Below are 11,103 nucleotides of genomic sequence, written 5' to 3' on the forward strand. Positions count from 1 at the left end.
ACTGCGGCCCTCCCTCCAAACCACCCAGTGGACCGATGGACAGACACCGTCCCCAGAGGAGAGAGGAGGCCTCCCATCCATCTCCAGGTGAAGATAAGAGGCATCAAAACCAGAACCAGCTCGCGGCTCCTTATTTTTACCCCCTCTACGTCGGCAGCTGGCCTCAGCTCAACACGCAGCGGGTCGGATTAACTGAACAGAAACTGGAAAGCGCGGCGGGGCACGGGGGGCAGGGTGGGAGCCCATCTGTCCCCAAGGGGGCTGGGGATGAGGGATGGGGCAGAGGGGCCACCCCACTTCGTGTGCGGTTTCTGCATCTGCTCTGGCTCAGGAACGGGATGTGCCCGAGCCGAGGAGCGAGGGTGTGAGGGAGGGAGGGAGGAGGCGGCCCTCACCCTGCCACACAGGGCTGCCCGGGGGTCTCACTGGAGCCTCGACCAGACGCAGGGAGGCTGTCCACCACGCCACGCCTCCATTCTTCATCTGTGAATTGGAGCGATGAGTACACTGTGTGGGCAGTGGTCCCTCTGGATGGCCACATCCTAAACCCCAGAACCTGCGACCCTGTCAGGGGTCAAGGCGAACGGGATCGTGGCCAGCGACGGGACTGAGGCTGCTCGCCAGGCTCTCTAAAGAGAGAGGGCTCCCGGACCTTGCCGTGAGCAGCGTGCTGGAGGGTCCTTCAGCAAGAGGGACAGGAGAGAGCCAGCCTCGGGAAGAGGGAGCTCCACAGTGCCGCTGACCCGGGGTGTGGGAAGGCAGGGGGGACCCTGCCCTGGAGCCCTGGAGGGAAGCAGGCCACCCACGTCTGACGTTAGCCCAGCGAGACCCCGTCAGACCTGCAGCCTCAGGAAGCATAAGACACAGAGTCTGTGCTGTTCTGAAATCCCCTCGCTGCAGGCTCCGTCACGGCAGCGCCTGGTGTCAAACCCAACGCCGGCAGGTCCTGGCTCCTGGCCAGGGGCGTGAGAAGCTCCCGACATACACCTGCTGCTTCACCTCCTGTGACTTAGGGTCACACTCCCTGGGTTGCCCAGGGTCCCCAGGAGCAGCAGCTTGGCACAGCCCTGAGACAGCCCCAGGTGGGGGTGACATGGCCTGGCCAAAGACAGGTCTCAGCCATCCATGCTTGCTCAGGAGGGAAGCCATGTCCCTCGGTGCAGAATCCAGCACGGGGCTCCACCCTGCCCTCGCTGCGGGGCAGGCCGGGGCTCTGCTGGCCCTCTAGCGCCCCTTCCCTGTAGTCCACTGCTCTGCGTCCCCACGGCTCCCACCAGGTGACTTCAGGGCCAGGTCAGCTTTGCTGCTTGCTCCCAGGCCTGGGCTTGGCCAAGGCAGCTGCTCAGATCTAATAAAAGAGTGGACAGGAGGCCTCTGCGTGTGTTTGACCCGAGGATCTCTAAGCCTTGAAAATGTTGGGAACCACAGATCTAAAGGATGCCCACTGTGTGGGCAGTGGTCCCTGTGGATGGCCACATCCTAAACCCCAGAGCCTGCAACCCTGGCATCGACCCTTGAGAGAATACTAACATAGGTGGGGGGACAGCGCGGGGCGGGGGCACGCTCAGGAAGAGCAATGAAGGGTTCTAAAATTGCCTGTGGGATGGTTGCACAACCTGGGCCTGGAGCAAAGACCACTGAACTGTACGTTTTTGGGGGTTTTTGGTGGTGCTGGGCTGTTGCCCAGGGTGTCGCACAGGCCCGGCAAGTGCTCCACCACGGAGCCACAGCCCAGCCCAAACGGCACGTTCAGATGGGCGGATCTCATGGTCTGTGGATTCTATCCCAACAAACTGTTGCAAAACAGCAGGTGCACTATTCTTATTCCCTACATCTAAGATTATTTCCTAACAGAAAGCTCTGTTCAGTGGGCACACGGGACCTTCCAGTGAGCGGGTTTGAGAGCCCCTTGCCCTCCCTCGGCCGGAGCATTCATTCTGCGGGATACCCTGCCCGCTCGTGGCGATGACAGGCATGCTTCCCCCAGGCCCTGAAGGCCCCCATGGTACAGGCCAGGGGCCTGAGGCACACAAGGGGACCGGCTGTCCAAGGTGACCTGCGGGGGGGGGGGGGGGTTAGGCAGGCGCAGTCCCAGGGCATGCCCCCGGCCAAGGAGGGCCTGGCCCAGGATCACAGTTGGGCTGCCCTGTGGGCTAGGGGCACGGGGCTTTCAGAATCCAGGCCTGAGTGGACAGGCAGGCGGTGCTATTTCCCAGGGTCTGATTCGGTCTCCCACCCACCTGGCCCACAGCACCCAGGCCAGCCTCTGGCCAGAGGGCCTCAGAAGCCTCAGAGCTGTGTTGCAAGAATGTGGCCCCCGAAGGGCCCAGGGCTGCAGAGAAGGACGAGCAGAGTGCCCACCTCAGGCCCAGGGCCTGGCCACCGGCCGAGTGCAGCCAGGAAGCCTACCTCGGAGACCTTGGGGACCCTCCTGCCCCCACCGATGGGCGAGGTGCAATCCTGAAACCAGACCTGCCCCAACCAGTTCCCCTTCTAGGCTACCAAAAGCGGGGTCCCACCGACCTCGGCTGCTGGGAGCGCCCGCCCGCCTGCTCCCTGGGGCTGGCGGGGACAGCGGGATTCAGGAAGTTGCCGGTGGCTCCTGCTCGCGACTTCGCCTTTTCACTTTTCTTATCAGAAAGGTGCCTGAGTAATCTCGTGAGTCGGGGCCCGTCACTGTGGAACTACCTGGGAGCGGGGCCCCGAAACTCAGCCGTCCCCCCCTGAGAGAGCGTCAAGGCAGGAGCCTGAGCCGAAGCGAGATTCAGAATGAGAAGAGCGGAGACGGAAGCGGGAAGCGCCGGGGCGGGAGCCCGGGCCTGCGGCCGGGGTCTGCTGGGGAGGGAACAGGGAACAGTTCTCTACACAGACAGCGCCGTCCCCGTCCCCCCATGTGGCTTCTTGGGCCACATGGCGGGCTGCACCCAAGGGAGCTGCCTGACACCTTGTCACTTCACTCTAAGCCTCAGCTTCCCCGTCTGTAAAAGGGACACCAAGAACACCCCCCATGATGCCACAGAGGGTCACCCCAGCACACCCGTCCCTGGCACCAACCCCAGTGGAAGCCATGGTTCATGGAGCCGCTGCTCCACCAATCGGGCAAGGGCGTCCAGCACAGGGGTCAGTGTCCAGCACTTGGCAGAGAAACAGCCGCCCTATGTCCTTACTTGATCCTCCGCCATCCAGGGAGGTCGGTCCTGTTTCTCCTGTTTTAAAGATGGGGAAACAGATACCCAGGGCAGGTGGCGCCCAGAGCAGGTCTGGGCTTGTGGGCCTGCTGCTTGAACGACCGAGAAAGTCCCTCTGTGGGAGAAGGACACGAGTTTGACATAAGGCCCCGCGAAGCACCCGCAGGAAAGGAAGCAGCCGCGAGTGCTCCCCAGGCGGCCGTACCCGGCCTCGAGCAGAGCTGGCCAGAGGAGAAGCTCCCTCTTCCCGGGCAGTCAGCAAGCAGGCCACCTGGGCCCCGAGGAGACCAGGTGCAGGGCAGAGGGCAGGTGCAGGGTGGGGCAGGTCCGGGCACCACGGCGGGGGAGGGCCTGCAGGTAGGCCGTGCTCCTGGGAGCCACGGGGTGCGGGAGGCACAGGAGAGCAAGCAGAGGGGCGCTGAGCACTGGCCCACGAGAGCCAGGTCTGGAACGTTCTGTCTGCCCTTTGTGGATGAGACCAGGGCAGGCAGCCTGAGACCAGCAGGAGGTGTCACGAATCCTGTGTGATGAACCTGAGTTCCAGTGCCACCGGGGCTGGTGGCCCCTCTGTGGAGAGCGCAGCTCTGAGGCCGTAGAGGGGGTGAGAAGGGGCCGTGATTATCCCATGGCCAAACATCTGCAGGGAAAGCTGCTGCCCCACAAGGGCAGGAATCCCCAGGTGGTGGCCAGGGCCGAGGCCTCCTGCCTACGCTGACCCTGAGGTGCAGGACCAGGAAGGGGCTCTGGGGCTCAGGGCCTGGGCATGAGCAGGACCTTGCAGTTTGCATGACCCCTGAGAGGTGGGGTCAGGTCAGGCCTCAGCATTGCTCCTGGCTGTGACAGCAGCGGGGCTGTGTCATTCACCTCCTAACATCTGGCTGTCCCCAGCCTCCTTCAGGCCCCCTGGGGATGACAAGCACTGCCCCCAGGGTCCCTGCCTGCTCCTGGTCCTGACCACTGTGGGGTTCCACTGCAGTGGTGGGGGGCTGCCTTGCTGTGGGGACCCTCTTCAGCCTCCAGACTCAGGCTTAAAAGAAAGAAAGAAAGCTGGTTCAAAATTAGCACAAAGTTAGCCAAGAGCACAAGACCCCGTTTCCTGTATTTTTTTCTTCAGTTTTTTTTTAAGACTTCCAGAAAAGTTTCCTCTGCAAAACTGAGACCAAAATGGCAAAAAATGCAAATGTGATGATCTGACCTTGACCTTGAACCGTCTTCCGTACCTATGCGGGGCAGCCACAGAGACTCCAAGGTCCTCAGATCCTGCAGAGGTCTCCAAGTCCTAAAGGCCTAGAAGCTCCAAACGAGACAGACTAGACCCCTGTGGGTCACCGAGGCTGTGGGCCCCCACAGGTCTTGGGTGAACCTGACCCTGCGTCCCCAGCCTGGCCCTGTGCTTGGCTCAGTAGACGGGTGTGTGGGCAGGTAGAGAAGGGAGGATGGCTGGCTGGCTGGGTGGAGGAATGGGTGGATGGACAGGTGGCTGGATGGACGGGGACGGATGGGTACGAGGGAAACACTGAGGTTCTGGAACCACGCAGCCGAGGCAGCAGAACTAACCCAGCGACGCCGCGGAGCTCATGCAGATCTGAGCTCACAGACACAGCCAGGCTGAGCGGGGCCTTGGGCGAAGGCTCACCCCAGAATGGAACTGCTAATCCCAACAGCCGGATGCCACAGAGCTGAGGGCCAGTGTGCGGCCTTGGAGCACCGGGCTCCACACTTGACCCCAGGCCCACCGAGGCCATCAGCCAGCTGGTCTCAGTGGGGTGGGCTCCAAGGGGAGGCCCTGGGAGCAGGAGCCTGAGCCTGGGCCAGCCTGTCCGAGCAGGGGGAGCTGGAACTTCAGTCCCTGGAAATGCCAGAGAGGCGCCCTGAGCAAGGAGGGCAGGGGCGCTGTGGCCTCTGAGCCACAGGCCCTGGGATGTGGGCCACAGGTCACCGGTCGACCTACAGCCGTCACCTGGCTCTGGTTTGGCAGAACCCGGCTGATGAGGCTGCAGCACGGACTTAAGATTGCAAACCCAGAGCAGTGGACTCGAAACCCATCACTTCACTCAAAATGTGCCCTTAAGCGTCCCTCAGGGGAAGGAAACACGGAGGGGAACAAGGTAACATGACCACTGATGGTGACCAGGACGGCTAAGGCCCAAGTCTCCTCATTCTCCCGCCCCATCCAACAGACTGACAATGAGCAGCCCCCGCCGCCCACCGCCATGGCTCCGCCGCCTCAGGAACGCCCCCCATGTCCCCACCCAGAGCACAGGACGGCAGGGGAGGCGTGCAGAGCAGGGAAGCACACGCCCAGACGGTGACCCGACCAGCATCCACCAGAGGGCTCAGGCCTGGGCAGGATGTGAGAAGGACACCTCGCCCCAGGGTCCTCCTCCAGGGCCTAGACCACGGCCCCAGTCTACACCCCAGACAGACCCACATGACGGACGTTCTCCAAAGCCCCTGACCAGTCCTCCTCAGAACAGTCCAGGGCACCCAACCCAGGGCAACCTGAGAACGTCATGACCAAGAAGAGCCCAAGGAGACAGGACAACAGTGTCACACGGGGCCCTGGATGAGGTCCTGGCACAGGAAAGCAGCCGAGGAAGACAGGGATCCCCGTGAGTGGGTCTGCAGGTCACGCCTGGCTCCCGGGAGGGCACCGCCCACCTCAGCGACAGCAAGAGAGCCACAGGCACCTGGACACCCGGCCAACGCAGCCCCCGTTCAACTCTGTTTTTCTGAACGACGATTTTTAAACTCAGATGGCTGGCAGTCTCCGGCCTGGACTGGGTGCAGGTGTTGAAGCCCCCGAACGCGTGGCCAGCTGAGGGCCGTGGTCCACGCAGGCACATAGTGAGTCCTCTCAGAGAGAGAGGCCATCTCTATGCAGCACCTGGTGTTGGGTCCATGACATACTCAGGCTCCATGGGGACTCAAGGGGGCAGGGGGCCATGGGGGGACCCCTGAGCCGGGCTGCATGCTCAGAGGTCCCACCAATCCCCACGAGGTGCCGCCGTTTTAGACGAAGAACCTGGATTCGGTTCAAGACGTGGTTCTTGGCCTAGAACCTTCCAGTTTTCACATCCCATAAAAGAGGCCTGGACCGGAGACCGACGGCTCCTCCCCAAGCAGCACCTCTCACGAGGAGAACAATGGTGTAGCACTTGTGCCCTGGACTGGGACGGTGCCACTGGCTAGCAAGCTGTGTGGCCTAGAGCAAGCTGTCTGACCTCTCTGTGCCTGTTTCCTCGTCTGTAAAATGGGAACCACAATAATAATCTCTTGTTGAGCAACTGAAAGAGACAAGCCAAGAAATACTCCACAGTGACCGCTACCCAGACAGGGAGCCCCAATGGACCGAGGGGTGTGGCATTGTCACCAACTGTGACTGAGCACCACAAGCACCACACAGACCTGCCAAGAGGACCTAGGAAGGGACCTGAGCGCGTGACACATGTCCACCCGAGGAGCCATCTCCAGGGCGTGGGTTCGAGGGCTGGACCACACACCCCGAGTGCCAGCTCGTGCAGTCCTGAGGGTCCTGCTCTGCACCAGGCCTCACTGAGCGCCCACCACCCTGGGCAGGCGAGGCCGGGCAGCACCACCACACAGCGCGGCCGGCGGAGCCCGTGAGAAACCCGCCCGGGCTGTCGGGCCATGGGGCCGAGACTTTCCACCTGGCAAGGCCAGGGCTGGGGAGAGAGTCGGATCACAGCCTCCAGGTGCCCTGCAGCACAGAGAGGGCACGGACCCAGGGAGCGTGACCTCAGAGTCCTAACCCAGCGCCCGGCCAGCACCCGGGGCCCCATCACCCCCACCTCCACAGGCCACACCCCACAGGCTGGCAGCAAGATGGCAGCTGAGTCCTCCCCGGGAGGGCGCACGGTGAGGAAGGGGACGGTTCCCCCAAGCCCCAATGGGTCTGTCCCTCACATCTCATTGGTCATTGCAAAGTCACATGCCCCTTCATGAATCAATTGCCATCAAGAGAGGTGAGGGCTGGGAACAGGGACGGGGACTCCCAGCTGGGTGTGAGGGTGACCCCATGGTGCCCTGAGGGAGACGACTGGCCTCTGAACACAGCAGCACCTGGGGACGGGCAGCCCTGTCCCCTCACTGGCCAGCTTCAATGGACGCTCTGGCCTGTCCCCCAGACCTGGCCTCCCAGGGGTTTCTCCTTCTGAGGAATGGGCCCTGACCCATGGGGTAGAGGAGGGCAGGTGGTCTGGCCACAGCCACTGGCACAGGAGGCCTCCCTTGGTCACTAGGAGGATACGCCATTGTCACCATGCTTCACCTTCTGTGTCCCCACTCACGGGCTCCCTGGGAGCCTGGCTGGTCGCTGGCGGGGGGCTATTTCCTCCAGACCCCCACGGGGCTGTGCTGGACATCTGCCCCAGCCTGGCACTCGGTGTGGGGGTCTGAACCAACCACTCTGAAACGCGCCTTGGTCCCCATCACCAGGTGTCCCTGGGGACACTCGGGCCATCAGCCTTCACCTGATGAACAGGTGAAAGTGAGCGCAGACCATCATTCTCGGGAGAGGGTGGCAAGGGACTCCCCCAGACTTCCGGTCACTGCAGCGACTGCGCCCCAGGTCCATGCCTTGGTCATTCATTCAACCAGCGCGCCTGAGTGCCTACTGCGCGCGGGAAGCACACAGCGCTGCGCCCGACGCTCCACACCACCCTCCACATTTTTAATGCGAAATAAAACAAAAATTGTGAATCTCGTTTAAAAACAATACTTGCATCCCACACAGCCGAGCCAGAGCCTCCGAGGGCGTCATTTGCGTTTTCCACGAGAGCCACCTTAGGTCAAGGCGGAGACGTGAGGGGAGAGGGGAAAGTCCTTGAAGAAGCCGGGGCTCGCGGTGGTTTCAGTGGAAACGACTTCTTGGCTGAGAGGCTGCAGGGTCTAATCTCGCCCCAGAGAAAGGAAGCGCCAGCTTTAACCTCAAGACAGGAAGACCGCCAGCGCCACCTCCGCCCAGGAGCGCCAGCCGCCACCTGCCTGGGGACACTCGGGACTTGTTCCCAGAAGTGCTTCCAGGCTGCCCCAGGAGGGCCGAGAGCCTGGTGACAGAGAGCTCCACCAGGAGCCCTGGACAAGGACCCGGAGAGGACCGCCTTAGGAGCCGCGGCTGGCAGAGCGGCCCAGAGGAAGTGGCTCTGTGGCCGGCAGCCCCCAGCAGGCCGAGAGCAGAAACTTCAAAAGCAAAGTGAAAAGCTATTTTTGCCCCTGGGGTTTTCACGCCTGTGTCCCCAAAGTGCCGGGAGCAGTGTGGCTCCTGTGAGGTCGCAGCCCAGCTGACCGAAAGGGAAGCCAGGTGTGGGGAGGAGCGTCAGGAAGGTGGGGCCGCGCTCGGGCACTCCCTGGGCCTCGGTCTCCTCGTCTGCTCACAGAGGGACTGAAGTTTCCTGACCACGAATTTTGGCCTAAACTAGCCCTTGTTCTCACACAGTTCTAGAGGCCAGAGGTACAAAATGGGTGGCCGAGCGGGCTCCTTCTGGGACGCAGGGGAGTCCCTCTCCCTCCTTCCCAGGCCTCCAGAGGCCCCCAGGACCCTGTCTCCTCCGACTCCGCCCCTCCCATGGCCTTCTCTCGAGGACCTACAGGGCGTCCAGTGTAACCTCCATCCCAAGATCTTAGCTCCATGTCAACAAGCCAAGGGGCACCGCGGAGATGGCGTCCTCACAGGCTCCTTCTGAGGACTGGGACATGCTCTTCTCCCCGCCCCCTCCGCCCCCGCCTTCCTTGGCTTGAGCTTGGTGAGAGTCTCCATCTGGTGTTCAAGGGGACCTTGGGGGGGCACCCCTCCCCCACCCCTCCCCCACCGCGCACTGTGACTCTGGCCCAGGCCCTGCCCTGCCCCTCACTCCTCTGTGGTCTCCAGGCCCCACCGCCTTCCATCCATCCGAGTGTCTCCTGTGGCCCTGGATTGGATGGGGACCCTCCCTGTGGCCACTGTCTCCTCAGACTGAGCTGGGACGGGCCCCCACCCAAGCCCTTTTCCCAGCATCCCAGCTCTGGACAGTCCCTGGCCCCGTGTCCCAGGGTCCCATCATCGGACACCCCTAAAGGCCTGACGGTGTCCTTTTTCCCAAGTCACCCTGATATGCGAAGGGTGACTTTCCCTCTGGCTTGTCCCCAGCCTTGCTGTGCCCAAGAGGCACAGCCACCCCCCACACGCACCCCATGCAGGGCCTCACTGTGCCCGGCTCCCCTCCCCTGGCCCCTCAGCCTCAGCCTGGTACAGCCCTGCACCTCTGTGAGCACCCCGGAAAAGTTGGGGCCCCGGGGCCAGAACAGCCACGACCAAAGCAGGACCCCAAAGTCTGAGGCAGAGACCTCTGTCCCTAAAGTTTTTCACACAGTTGGGGAGAAAGGTTCTCGGCTGGATGGATCTGAAATGCAGGGAGGAGTCCTGGGAGCCACCTTGGGTCCGGAAGGCTGCGCCCAGCTCTGCTGGGGCCTCTGAAAAGCAGGCTCCCCACGCGAAGCCAGGGCTGGGCGGAGACCTGGGGTCCCTGGGCCCAGCAGATGTGGCCGCCTGGAACTGTGGGCTTCCTGTCACTGCTGCCCAGGTCCAGGCCCTGTTGGCACTGCTGGATCTTCAGAGGAGCCCCTAGGCTACCCGGGGCATCATGTCCCCTCCCCACCACCCTGGCCCCGGGCCCCGGGCTCTGCCTGAGATGGCCCTGCCAGCCATCCCACCCCTACCCTTCTGACAGGCAGAAGGCATGTGGAGCCCCATTCCCAAGTGGCCAAGAACTGGCCCCTGGACACCAGTGCACCCTGAGGACTTCACAGTGAGCAGAACAGATGCAAGCCCTCTCCTGGCAATCTGCGTCCAGCCCAGACTCTCAGTGCTGGCACGGTTGACACTGGGCCACAGAATCCCAGCTGGATGGGCAGGCGTGTCCTGTCCCTGCAAGACGCCGACCTCTACACACTGGATGCCAGCAGTGCCCACGCCCCAACCCCCAGTCACGACAACCACAGGGGCTCCCGATGAGGCCAAATGTCCCCTGAAGGCCGAACCTGGCTGGGAAGTGTCAGCTGGAAGTGAGATGCGCGGGTAGTCACAGAGAAACCGCTGAGGGCGGGGCGGGGCTCGGCGCTGAAGCGCTCGCCTCGCCCGTGTGCGGCCCTGGGTTCGATCCTCAGCCCCACGTAAAAGTAGATGAGTAAAATCAAGGCCTTGTGTCCCACTACGACTAAAAATAAATATTAAAGAAAGAAAGAAACAGCGCTGAGCCTGGGGGACCCCAGCACGCCTGGATCCCCACCCGGGAGGGAGGGACTGGCCCAACTCCCAGGCCCCGCTTCCTGTGGGCAGTGCTGTGCGTGGAGAGCTGAGGCAGAGAGAGGGCAGGGACGCACGCGGGCTCTGGGACCGCCCCGCGGCAAGGGTTCAGAAGCTGGTGAAAGAAGCGTTTCCTGCACAGAGGTCAGACCACAAAGCCAGAGCCAGAGCCAGGCCGCTCCGGGGGGCGCAGGAGGGCAGGGTCCACCACGGGGAGCCTGGCACAGAGGCAAGAGAGGCCTGGCCTGCCCCAGCACTGTCTCAGTGCCCAGTGGGCACAGCTGTCCCAAGGACAGAACAACTCATCTGAGAGGCCGAAGGCTACCAGTTCCACGTGCCTTGGACCCACCCTAGCCCAGGGGTCACCAAGTTCATCAGGTCATTTAGCCTCCCTGTGCCTCAGTTTCCCAGGTGCAAATGGAGGAGCCCACCATCCCTCAGGAGTCACCAGAACCAAGTGACCCTAAGCCAGAACCCACAGGCACCCATTGGTGCACTGCACGGAGGCTGAGGGGCAGGGTGGGCCTCAGCAGTGGGCAGCTTCTTCTGTGAGGCCATTAGGAGTCAGTGGTGAGCCAGGGGCGGGTGGGGAGGGGGTGTCTGTGTCGCGAC

This window comes from Marmota marmota, unplaced genomic scaffold (assembly GCF_001458135.2).
Source record: "Marmota marmota marmota unplaced genomic scaffold, marMar, whole genome shotgun sequence".
In the NCBI taxonomy this organism is placed as follows: domain Eukaryota; kingdom Metazoa; phylum Chordata; class Mammalia; order Rodentia; family Sciuridae; genus Marmota; species Marmota marmota.